Raw genomic sequence first — 13,891 nt, forward strand, 5'->3', positions numbered from 1 at the left:
GGAAAAGATGAATTTAATCAAAACTGCAGGAAGTTAAATGAGAGGGAAAAGTACCCTGGAGTAACAACAAAAGACCTGCACACATGAAAGAACGTTTTTTTGTTCATGCACCTAAATTACGGAACCCCTATAGGGTTGTGATTTAAAAGGAAAGCTTTTCAAATGGTTCATTCCTTTACAAAAAAATGAGCAATGTAATATCTTCAATATCACTCTTCTTGATTTCTACTCCATGTAAATGTACTACTTTGCTATTAATCTTAACTGTTGTTACCAACACTGTTTTTCTCTGCTTGCCTTGTCAGAAAATGACTGGAATTGTAAATATACTACTACATATCAGCAGGCCAGGCCAGTGACCAGACCAGTCCAGTCTAGACCATGCTAGTCTGGTGTCCCACTATAAAGCAGCCAATCGACTGAAAGAGATGTTGGACAAGCATCCTGTTTTTTTGCATCCTGTTGTCAATAAGTGGCTGATGATGGGTCTGTTTGGAGGTCTGAAATGGTTTATTCTGTGTAATGAGGTACATATGGATCCAAGGCAACATATGGTGTATTGCCCCATGTGTGGATGCCCCAGCAGATAGATGGCATAGAGTTTGCATAGTGCATAGTATTGTTATAATTTGGCTGTGCACTTTAGTGCTTGTTTGTTATATGCGTAGGCGTAACCGATTCAAGCCGTCCTGTGCCTCTTGGTCAAGATTGGCGTGCGTTATGAATATGGTTGGATCCAACACATTTGTCCCAGCCTTCATCAGATCATGCTGTAAGCCTTGTGCAGTTCCACGGGGGTTCTTTATTGTTGTATTGTATTGAACTGTGGTCTGACAAATCAGTATTTCCGATCTTTTTGGAAGGAATGGACACTGTGTACTCCAGACTGAAAAACAAAAACAAAAGCCAGGGTCTGTCATGGTATTTGGTTGTGTCGGCGCCTTTGGCAAAGGCTGTTTAAACTTCTATGGCAGCATTATGCAATAAAGTACACTGAGATTTTAGAGCAATACATGCTGCCTTTAACACGACATCTTTTCCAGGGACGTCACTGCATTTTTCAACAAAACAAAGCAAAACCACATGCTGCACACATTACAAAGTCATAAATGTGAATGAGGATGGTCTGAGTCTGCCTTTGCAGGACCTAAACAACTTGTTATAACTGATGGAACTAGGAATTCTCTCTATCAGAAAATCCTGAAAACGAATGTCCATCTGTCAGTATGTAACCTAAAGCTCACATGCAGTTAGCAATCGCAAACATTTGATTGCAGTTATTATGTTTAGGTGGACAATTACTTTTTGTGTAATAAAGGGTTTAAATAAACCTTTATCTTCAATGAATGGAATTATCATTTAAAAGCTGCATTTTGTGTGTATTCAGGTTGTCTTTATCTTATACTAAAATTAATCAGGCTCGAGTTGACAGCAGTCTATTGGACAAATGGATGGACAAATTTGTGATGGATTGGAGCCCTGTCCTGGGTATTCTTGCCTTGTGTCCAGTGTTGGATGGTGTAACTGGACCTGCTGCGGTCCCGATCAGGATAAAGTGGTTGATGAAAATTAAATGAAAAAAGATCTTAAGTATTTAAATGTGACAAAATAGCAAAATTAGAAGAAATCGAGTGGGGGCAATACTTTTTCACAGCACTGTATGAAATGGTTGGTTGTATGAGCAGTATTGTTGGTTATATGCTCAGCTCAGTATTGCTGGTTACATGCCCAAGATGGTTTGTTGTATGCTCATTATTATTAATTATATTTACATTTACACTTTCAGATGCCTTTATCCAAAGCGACATATAGTACTGTGACAATATACAGTCTGAGCAATTGAGGGTTAAGGCCTTGCTCAAGGGCTCAACAGTGGCAACCTGGTAGTGGTGGGGCTTGAACGAGCAACCTTACGATTACTAGTCCAGTACCTTAACCACTAGGCTACAGCTGGTTTGTATAGTTTATTATATGCTCAGCATTGATAGTTACACCGATCAGCCATAACATTAAAACCACCTCTTTGTTTCTACTGTACACTCACTGTCCATTTTATCAGCTCCACTTACCATATAGAAGCACCTTGTAGTTCCACAATTACTGACTGTAGTCCATCTGTTTCTCTATATGCTTTTTTAGCCTGCTTTCACTCTGTTCTTCAATGGTCAGGACCCCCACAGGATCACCACAGAGCAGGTATTATTTAGGTGGTGGATCATTCTCAGCACTGCAGTGACACTGACATGGTGGTGGTGTGCTAGTGTGTGTTATGCTGGTATGAGTGGATCAGACACAGCGCTGCTGGAGTTTTTAAATACAGTGTCCACTCACTGTCCACTCTATTAGACACTCCTACCTAGTTGGTTCACCTTGTAGATCTAAAGTCAGAGACGATCACGCATCTATTGCTGCTGTTTGAGTCGGCCATCTTCTAGACCTTCATCAGTGGTCTCAGGACGCTGCCCATGGGGCGCTGTTGGCTGAATGTTTTTGGTTGGTGGACTATTCTCAGTCCAGCATTGAGAATTGTTGTGTCTTATCCACTCATACCAGCACAACACACACTAACACACCACCACCATGTCAGTGTCACTGCAGTGCTGAGAATGATCCACCACCCAAATAATACCTGCTCTGTAGTGGTCCTGTGAGAGTCCTGACCATTGAAGAACAGCATGAAAGGGGGCTAACAAAGCATGCAGAAACAGATGGACTACAGTCAGTAATTGTAGAACTACAAAGTGCTTTCTTTATGGTACGTGGAGTTGATAAAATGGACAATGTGTGTAGAAACAAGGAGGTGGTTCTAATCTTGTGTAATCAGTGTATGCTTATTATTATTGGTTATATTCTCAGTATTGTTGATTGTATGCTCAGTATTGCTGGTTATATGCCCAATACGGTTGGTTGTACTCTCATTATCGTTGGTTAAATACGTATTATTGTTGGTTTTATGATTAATATTATGTTTGTTATTGACGGTGCTCTCTCTCAGGTTGCTCTCCTTCAGCTGAAGTGTGACGTACTCGGGGTTTGCTGGCAGTCACGTGGGCGCACCAGCCGCTTCTAATAAGCGCGTGCGCGAGAATCCTGGCCAGCGCATCCTAAGAGGCTCGTCGTGAGGATCTGGTAACGTTGTGGTCATCGGGGATAAATGGATATATAGGGGATTTATTTATTACATACATACATGTTTAAGGAAATGTAAAAACAAGGTGTAAACTGCTTACCATAATTACTAATATTTCGAGCTGAATTAGAACGCGGCTAGTGTATTATGAACTGACCATCCAGACGCTTTTCTGCTGAAACAGTAAGTGATGTTATATGTATATGTATTGTTTTATTTTTTGCAGTTGAAATGAAATATTTATTGAAATTGAATATTAAAGATGTAATAAAAAGCTAGTAAATGCTGGTGGTATGTTGCGTAACAGACGGGTTGTAGCTGACAATAACAGCGGTCATGTCGGACTCGGTGGGCAGTAACACCTCCTGATTGTTGTGGGTCTTGTATTGTGTTGACGTTCATTTCACCCCAGTCGGTACTGATGCTTTTAATAGGAACATTTCAGCACATTTGTTTTTGTGTAATTTAAAGTCGGTCCATCCTGACCGATGAGACGTTTCTATACTGTAGTGTTGACATTGATGTGATCTGACTCACTTGTCCGTCCCTTTAATATTTAGGAGCATCACCTACCTGTTCAGCTTTGTTTACATGGTTACAGTTGTACAAAAATCTTGCTCTAATGCAAATGTTTGGTAAAACTTGTTGTGTCACCTTATTATAAATACATTTACAAACAATAACCCAAAGGAAAAATAACACTGTAGTAATATTGCAGTTATAAAAGCACTGACACCTGACAAGACCCATTCAAATTAGGCCTGATTAGTATTTAATCTCCTAGTTCTGATTATTTAAATTCATTCATTGATCACTGATAAGATGAGCACAGATTTTGATAACAATCCTATATTTTGACCACTGACAGGCGAAGTGAATAACGCTGATTGTCTCTTCATCACAACACGTTAGTAGGTGGGATATATCAGGCAGCAAGTGGCAGCAACATTTCATCCTCAAAGTTGATGTGTTAGAAGCAGAAAAAATGGGCGTAAGGATTTGAGCGTGTTTGACGAGGGCCAAAATGTGATGGCTAGACGACTGGGTAAGAGCATCTCCAAAACTGCAGCTCTTGTGGGGTGTTCCCGGTCTGCAGTGGTCAGTATCTATCAAAAGTTGTCCGAGGAAGGAACAGTGGTAAACCAGCGGCCAAGGCTCATTGATGCATGTGGGGAGCGAGGGCTGGCCCGGGTGGTCCGATCCAACAGACGAGCTACTGTAGCTCAAATTGCTGAAGAAGTTAATGCTGGTTCTGATAGAAAGGTTTCAGGATACACAGTGCATCACAGTTGCAGGGCTGTTTTGTCAGCAAAAGGGGGACCAACACAATATTAGTAATATTATGTGGTCATAATGTTATGCCTAATCAGTATATATATATATATATATATATATATACACATACAATAATAAACAATAATTATTATACCGAACATTTTTTCTTTATCTTTGTTCTGTTGTTTGTTTTTTATAGTTTCTAATGAGGCTTCAAAAAACCTTTTGATTGTCTCTTTGAGTAGGGGAAATAGTATCACGTTCCTCTTCATGTCAGATTTGAGAATATGAATGACAACAGTGACTTTCAGATTCATACTGAGTGGGGGGGATTTACACTTGCACTTTTGGTTCAGACTCAAAGTCTGCTTTGACAGAGAGTTTGGCATATTCAAGTAAATCTGAAAGCCTGGTTGTGTTGCCAGGCACTAACCTCTGAAAAAATGGTACTAATCTGATTCCGTCTGAACCCTGATCTGAAATTCATTTGAGAACCTGTTATTATTATTTATTTTTGCAATTCTATTCAATGTGGGTTCATTTACTGCAGATTTCCAGTATATTTGTCATCCTTAAGCTATAAGGATCTGGCATTGATTAGGTGGGAGTGTTCACAGAAAATGTCATGTTGAAAAATGTAGTGCGTAAAAGTAATTTAGACAGAAAGGTGTGTACTTATCATTTGCAAATTTGTTGCATTTTGATTACAGCAGATGTCAAACAATTAATCTGAGGTTTGGAAGGATTTCGTGTGTAGAAACAAATCTGTGATGATGGTAATGATTTCCCAAATGATTCCAGAATTGATTTCTGGTATAGACCATAGACTTAAGACCAAGTGGGAAATTAGGTAATTAAGGAACAGTTGTTTATTCAATTTTGCAAAAATACATAGAGTAATTGGAGTTGGTAAGTTCAATAATGATAAGGGGGCTTAGTCAAAAGGTTTTATTTACTAGCGACTTGCCAATTTAACTCTCTATCCATGGCAATGCAGACTTTGTTTGTAAGAAGTACACTGTCTGTTTGGAGTGTGTGATTTCACCATAGTCTTTACTGACCTGCCAGCCCACCCAGAGAATTGTGTTCCTCTGTTTGTTTACATAGTTTGACTACATGGGATGTCTGAGATCGTGCCTGCCAGGTCACATTTACGGGACAGTAAGCATTGCCGGAAGCTTAGGTGTCACATTTTTTTATGTGTTTGGGTTTTTTTTTATTTGGGAGTTAGTGACACACTGGCTTATGACTTTGTTGTCATGTTCTTTGGAAAGAATTTCCAGTTCAGTACATCTTAAAATCCCGAACAAAGCAACTATTCAACAACTATTTCAGCAACTATTTTAAAATAAAAATCCATTCAGTAAAGAAATAATTGATTAAATCATTCAGTTTAAATACTAAATGCAACAAACCATTCTGGGAAGGAAATAGCTCAGCTGTCTCTGTTTTTTCCCAAGAATGCCTGTGTCTGCTTGTGTCTCATTATGGTGCTGAGGAATCAGATGTCCACCTCCATAGCTTAAGCAGGACCAGATGCTGTTCGAGTTCCCACTTCCTGCATTCTCCCCTCAGCCTCCCTGCTGCTTCAGGGCTGTGCCTTAACAGGAACCTCCCTAGTGCAGACAGAGCTGGCCCTGCACCAACAGACCCAGCTTCGACACATCTGCACAACATCAGGCATATTGTTTTTGACAGAGCCTCCAGCTGGCTTATGCTCTGGCTTTTATGAAGCTACAGGCTGGTGAAAGAGGGCTAAAGCTTATCTTTCTAGCAGCCACAAGAAAGCATCCCAGAGACTGAGTGTAAACAATAGTAGATGGTGTGCATCAATTATGCAAGAGGAAAAAGTTTTGGTTTTTTTTTTTCATCCAGAGGGAATTTAGGTTTGCTGTGCACCACCAATTTTCTCAGTTGCTGCCTTTTGTAGGTCTGAGAATGTTAAGAATGCTAATTTAGCAGGTTTTAATTACAACTATTTTCCTAGGATCACTAGCAAATGTTTCAGGTAGTGTTTAGTACCTGGTTGACTGTTAGGATGACTGTTAGAGAATCTATTAAAAGTAGATTTCCCCCAGAACATTTATCAGGTGTAATCTGATTAGTGTGTAACACTAGCCAACACCTCCTTTAAAACTGCAGTGCATCCAGTGTAATTGAGCACATCAACATCCTTGATTATAGGGAGCTTGAGAGCTTTCAGATGCATGAGTTTGGTTAGTGTGGCTCTGATTGTTAGTGAACGCATAAATTCCATCCTTTACGACCTACAATTAATCTGTCCAACCATGGATAAATGTACTTTGGCAAACTTACTATCTGTCTCTGGAGGATTCGATTTGTTTATGCCACTATGGAGCAATATTAATTTTTAATATTTGTAGTTATCTGTAATTTCAGAAATACAAAATGATACACATATGCATATGTACATATTAGGAATGTAATGATACACTCCACCCATGATGCGATACGATTCAGATACTGGGTTCACGATACGTTTGTTTCTTTTTTGTGGCACATGTGCACCAATTTTTAACTGCCTTGTGGTGCATCGTTACATCCCTAGTACATATTCACAGCACAGCAATGCCCAAATACACTATATAGGTCAGAATAGAATGACCAGTTTAGCAACTTAAAAAAAAAACTGTGGGTACATTTTACCATACTACTTCTGTAAAATCTGTGAGCCGTGGTAATGTTAAAACGTTTAATAAAATAATGCAAGTTAATAATGCTAGATCTCAAAAAGCCTTATGTAAAAGGCATTAGTTTAGCTGCATTTTCACCAGCTACTCAGTCCCCCACCAGAGAAATGTAACAGAAAAAACATTAGTAGCCGTGTCACCCATGGACAAAACTCAAGACAGATCCAAATTGGCACTACCGTTTACCCGCTGAGCTCCCAGAAAAGAAGCTTGAGAATGCCAGCAAGGTAGTGAAGGAGTCAGATGGCCAGAAAGTCAGATGACTCAGCTCAGGGCTAAGTCCCATTAATGCTTTGGTTCTGGCACCAGGTTCTGCAACCTGGCACTTTGCACACTCATTTCTGACTGTGACAGATTTGAACTCAGCTGATTTAAAGAGAAAAAGGAACCTGTCTAAGGAATAGCCTGAGGTCAGATCTCTTGGTGCTCAGTTCCTTAGATTCAACCAGGAAACCAGTCAGCGCTTGGACAGTTCTCTTTTTCTTAACAAGCGACCCGAGCAGGCTTCGTGTACTGACGCATTTGATGTTACTCTTACGCAGGCTCTCCTTGGCAGGATTTCCGCTGTGTGGGAGCCATGCAGAGTTTGTGATGAAATGGTCTGCATTTGGTACACTTCCGGACAATCCTCTGTCTTTGTGTAATACCGTCAGGGTTGCTCAATTCAGGGGGTTGACTTCCTGTCTGTGCTTGCCCATTTTTGTCAAAACGTGAGTAATGGGTTTTTAGTTCTGGTAATTGAATCTAATAGGCCTAAATGGTGTGTGCCTAAGGGTGTTCCTAGATTTCACTGTTTCATGGAAGTAATTTATTTCTAACTTGCCTACAGCATTGAACTGTACTGTTTATTCCAAACTGGCATTACTAATTGAGGCTGTTTCCAGTATGAAATGGACTGGGTGTTAAATTATGTATTTATTTATAGCTTTTTAGCATACTGTCATTAAAGTATAATTACATCTGGCTTTAGGATAGCAATTAGACCGAATGTTTCACTTCCTTCAGTCCTGGGGTTTGATCATACAAGCAGTGCATTCTTATTTCTTAACCTTTCCAGTAACGAAAATAAGGAACATTTGCTGTTCCTAATCTTTTTTTTTTTTTTTTTTTTTTTCAAAATTGTTGCCATGGTGAGAATTGAATTCTCCGAACTTGCTGTTGCATGGCGTAGTTGCTAGACCGGGAGATTGTGTCTAAAAATAATTCCAAATATCTCACATTACTTGTGATTTATCTGCTGCATCTCAGTATATGTATTAGAGATTTGCTGCACTCAGTTGCCTGAGTTGTACAGGTGTGGGTGGAACTGGGAACAGAGATGTTTAAGAGTAGGTGGTTCGGTGGCGTGTTGCTCATGAAGAGCAATCAGTAATGCTGTTGGTTTGCAAATAAATGCAGAGCAGGGGCCAAAAATAATCAGAACACATTGATATCTCGGTTGTCGTCGTGTTCTTCGACTTGGGGCTTTATAAGGATGAGCAGGATTAGGGTAATGTGCTATATCCTAAATCTCTAAGCCAAGTTTAGAACATTGAATTTCTGCAACCATCTACAGAGGTGATGGATGGATGGATGGATGGATGGATGGATGGATGGATGGATGGATGGATAGATAGATAGATAGATAGATAGATAGATAGATAGATAGATAGATAGATAGATAGATATTTTATTGATCCAGAAGGAAATTAAAGTCCCAGTAGCGTTATACAATAAAGAAAGTACACAATACAAATACAAAAACAGAACATACACTGATCAGCCATAACATTAAAACCACCTCCTTGTTTTTACATTCACTGCCCATTTTATCAGCTCAACTTACCATATAGAAGCACTTTGCAGTTCTACAATTACTGACTGTAGTCCATCTGTTTCTCCACATGCCTTTTTAGCCTGCTTTCACCCTGTTCTTCAATGGTCAGGACCCCCACAGGACCACTACAGAGCAGGTATTATTTAGGTGGTGGATCATTCTTAGCACTGCAGTGACACTAACATGATGGTGGTGTGTTAGTGTGTGTTGTGCTGGTATGAGTGGATCAGACACAGCATCGCTGCTGGAGTTTTTAAATACCGTGTCCACTCACTGTCCACTCTATTAGACACTCCTACCTAGTTGGTCCACCTTGTAGATGTAAAGTCAGAGACGATCGCTCATCTATTGCTGCTGTTTGAGCTGGTCAACTTCTAGACCTTCATCAGTGGTCACAGGACGCTGCCCACGGGGCGCTGTTGGCTGGAGGTGTTTTAAAACTGATCCACTCATACCAGCACAACACACACTAGCACACCACCACCATGTCAGTGTCACTGCAGTGCTGAGAATGATCCACCACCCAAATAATAACTCTGTAGTGGTCCTGGGAGGGTCCTAACCATTGAAGAGGACTAACAAAGCTAACAAAGCATGCAGAGAAACAGATGGACTACAGTCAGTAATTGTAGAGCTACAAAGTGCTTCTATATGGTAAGTGGAGCTGATAAAATGGACAGTGAGTGTAGAAACAAGGAGATGGTTTTAGTGTTATGGCTGATCAGTATATATGCAATGAATAAATAAATAAATAAATATATATACAGTGTATCACAAAAGTGAGTACACCCCTCACATTTCTGCAAATATTTCATTATATCTTTTCATGGGACAACACTATAGACATGAAACTTGGATATAACTTAGAGTAGTCAGTGTACAGCTTGTATAGCAGTGTAGATTTACTGTCTTCTGAAAATAACTCAACACACAGCCATTAATGTCTAAATAGCTGGCAACATAAGTGAGTACACCCCACAGTGAACATGTCCAAATTGTGCCCAAATGTGTCGTTGTCCCTCCCTGGTGTCATGTGTCAAGGTCCCAGGTGTAAATGGGGAGCAGGGCTGTTAAATTTGGTGTTTTGGGTACAATTCTCTCATACTGGCCACTGGATATTCAACATGGAACTCTCTGAGGATGTGAGAAATAGAATTGTTGCTCTCCACAAAGATGGCCTGGGCTATAAGAAGATTGCTAACACCCTGAAACTGAGCTACAGCATGGTGGCCAAGGTCATACAGCGGTTTTCCAGGACAGGTTCCACTCGGAACAGGCTTCGCCAGGGTCGACCAAAGAAGTCGAGTCCACGTGTTCGGCGTCATATCCAGAGGTTGGCTTTAAAAAATAGACACATGAGTGCTGCCAGCATTGCTGCAGAGGTTGAAGACGTGGGAGGTCAGCCTGTCAGTGCTCAGACCATACGCCGCACACTGCATCAACTCGGTCTGCATGGTCGTCATCCCAGAAGGAAGCTGACGCACAAGAAAGCCCGCAAACAGTTTGCTGAAGACAAGCAGTCCAAGAACATGGATTACTGGAATGCCCTGTGGTCTGACGAGACCAAGATAAACTTGTTTGGCTCAGATGGTGTCCAGCATGTGTGGCGGCGCCCTGGTGAGAAGTACCAAGACAACTGTATCTTGCCTACAGTCAAGCATGGTGGTGGTAGCATCATGGTCTTGGGCTGCATGAGTGTTGCTGGCACTGGGGAGCTGCAGTTCATTGAGGGAAACATGAATTCCAACATGTACTGTGACATTCTGAAACAGAGCATGATCCCCTCCCTTCGAAAACTGGGCCTCATGGCAGTTTTCCAAAAGGATAACGACCCCAAACACAACCTCCAAGATGACAACTGCCTTGCTGAGGAAGCTGAAGGTAAAGGTGATGGACTAAACCCAATTGAGCACCTGTGGCGCATCCTCAAGTGGAAGGTGGAGGAGTTCAAGGTGTCTAACATCCACCAGCTCCGTGATGTCATCATGGAGGAGTGGAAGAGGATTCCAGTAGCAACCTGTGCAGCTCTGGTGAATTCCATGCCCAGGAGGGTTAAGGCAGTGCTGGATAATAATGGTGGTCACACAAAATATTGAGACTTTGGGCACAATTTGGACATGTTCACTGTGGGGTGTACTCACTTATGTTGCCAGCTATTTAGACATTAATGGCTGTGTGTTGAGTTATTTTCAGAAGACAGTAAATCTACACTGCTATACAAGTTGTACACTGACTACTCTAAGTTATATCCAAGTTTTATTTCTATAGTGTTGTCCCATGAAAAGATATAATCAAATATTTGCAGAAATGTGAGGGGTGTACTCACTTTTGTGATACACTGTATATATATATACAAATACACAATAGGAAATCACAGAGGAGACAGTAGATCACTTTTGTTTCTAGGCTTTTAAGCTTTAAGCTCTTTCCCATGACTCTGCTGGACCATAATCCAAACCACAATGCCATTAAGTCTAAAGCTCTGCCCACTGTACCCTATACCAAAGGCTGGAGAAAGTGCTAATCTGCTGTGTCAGTAAGACTAATGATACCCAATGACCGCTGTAATATGAGCCTGCACTATTGTTTCTTTATGGCAGAGGTATTGGCTCATGTTAAAATATTGATGAGGATGAGATAGAAATATTTAAAATGGTTATTTTAGGTCTGCAGCTGTTAATGCTAATCAGTAATAACATGGGCAATATCTGTAGCAGACACAGTGGGATCACTAGTCACCAACTTGGATTTGCCTCTTTTGTGCTTTGTTTTAAACCCTTGGTGCTGCACGAAGTTTAGTCTAATTAAGTATTTTTGCAGCTGACCTTACAAGGGGAGCTAATGGGACAAACTGTTAATACGACATAGTGCTTTAGTGACTTACCTAGGTTGACTTTTTTAGTGTTCAAAATTAAAGATCAATAAGCAACATCTTACTTAGCTTCCTGATTAATGTGGCGCAGCGGTAAATTATGCTAGCCCACTAGAGCTGGGATCCAAAGTGGTGTTATCAGCCAGTCAGGTGTCTACATACAGACATGATCGGCTATGTCTGGGATTGGGGGGAAGGGGGTGGTCGAGACCACCGTGATAGATTGGTGTCCTGTCTGGGTTGTTACTGCATTGTGCCTATTAATTTAGGAGCAACTACACCCACCATGACCCTGAACAGGATATGAAAGATGACTACTGTTGCAATCAAATCTATTTGAATATCATGTCATGGATCTCTTATTCATTCATTCATTCATTCATTCACTTCCTTAACCGCTTATCTAATTAGGGTTGCCTAGCCCAGCTTTTCAATGAGCGCAAGGCACACAGCAACACCCTGGACGTGGCGCCAGTCCATCGCAGGGCAGACACACACACCCATTCACCTATAGGGCAATTTTGTATCTCCAATTAACCTGACTGCATATTTTTGGACTGTGGGAGGAATCCGGAGCTCCCGGAGGAAACCCACGCAGACACGGGGAGAACATGCAAACTCCACACAGAAAAGAACCCGGACCGCCCCGCCTGGGGATCGAACCCAGGACCTTTTTGCTGTGAGGCGACAGTGCTACCCACCGAGCCACTGAGCCACCGTGCCGCCCGGATCTCTTATTCATTTATGTCAAAATCCTTTAAATAAAGCATACGTTCATGTAGTTTATCAGTCTATATTTCATTCTTGATGCAAAAAAAATTAATTCAGCTATTTGATTGTTTAAATTCCTTGTACAGTATTTGAAAACTTACTTGGCAGTAAATCTGATCCTGATTATTGCAGATCAGTTCAAAGCTCACTCATTCCAAACACTGGCTCGACTTCGCACACGCATGGTAAGCGAAGCAACAATATGCACCCAGTCCTGCTGTAAGGGCAGAGTGAAGTGCTTATAATTTTAAAGCTGCACTCCCAAATCCTTTTGTTTTAAAGTACTTGGAATAGGAATAATTATTAGGAATAAGTATTGTGTGTTATTATGTGCAATATGTGTAAAATTCCCCCTTTTAGTGATGTGGTTTGGGTGCAGATGTGTGGCTTGTAGTAATCAATGTGAGTAATTTTAGATTACTGTGCTGTAGGGGTACGATTAATCATATTTTTATTGTTATCGCTGTATGAGTTTTTGTGATAAACACATTGTAAGGGACCACGATAACACAGCGAAAGTTGTAAATAAATAAATATAATTGCTCAACTCAAATAGTGTTAACTGTTCGCTGCAATAGAATAAACTCTCCAGTATATGTGCACATGATGTGATAAGGCTGGATCCTGAGAGGTCCAGAGTCAAAGCACAAGCAAACCTAGTAAAGCAGACTAGCTGTTAGCACTGGGGGAAAAATGAGTGCTGAAAGTGCTGAAAAACCACAGAAGAGCAAGGATTTAGGTGAGAAGGAGGCACATCTGTAGTTTGTGGAAACTTTGGTTTTAGACAAGATGACAATGCTCAGTCCAAAGCTTGCATGTTGAAGCAAACAGCAGTGTACTTTTGGCTACTGTCTCACTGCTATTTATAGCATCGAAGAGCAGATCAGTCACACTTAGTTTCAGTGTGAACGTTAGGTAAATTCCCGTGGTAAGATGAGGTGGGAAAAAGTGTCATGGATTACTAAAAGAACACAATACTCACAGTGAAGCATGCTGGTGGGAGCTTTGCAAAGCTGGAACTGGAGCTTTAGTGACAGTGGAAGGAATTTTAAACAGTTCCAAATATCAGTCAATTTTGGCACAAAACCTTCAGGACACTTAAGAGGAATTTTACCTTTTAGCATGACAACAACCTAAAGCATACCTCCACATCAATAAAAGAATGGCTTCAGCAGAAGAAGATAAGAATTTTGGAATGGCCCAGCCAGAGCACAGACCTGATTCCAATTAAAAATCTTTAGGGTAACCTGAAGAGGGCTTTTTACTGGAGACACTATCTGACAAATTTGGAACGCTTTTTAAAGGAAAAGTGGGCA

General features: G+C 40.8%; 1 protein-coding gene across 2 annotated transcripts in view; it reads left to right on the forward strand.

The window, feature by feature from the left end:
* Positions 1-3,116: 3,116 nt before the first annotated feature.
* The window catches only part of dennd4a (DENN/MADD domain containing 4A), a 62,139-nt gene continuing 51,364 nt past the window's right edge, over positions 3,117-13,891 (forward strand). For both annotated transcript variants that reach the window (XM_063004152.1, XM_063004153.1), the window contains exon 1: positions 3,117-3,313. The gene's annotated coding sequence lies outside the window, so the exon portion shown is untranslated. The remainder of the gene's footprint in view (positions 3,314-13,891) is intronic.

This window comes from Trichomycterus rosablanca, chromosome 11 (genome assembly GCF_030014385.1).
Source record: "Trichomycterus rosablanca isolate fTriRos1 chromosome 11, fTriRos1.hap1, whole genome shotgun sequence".
Lineage (NCBI taxonomy): Eukaryota > Metazoa > Chordata > Actinopteri > Siluriformes > Trichomycteridae > Trichomycterus > Trichomycterus rosablanca.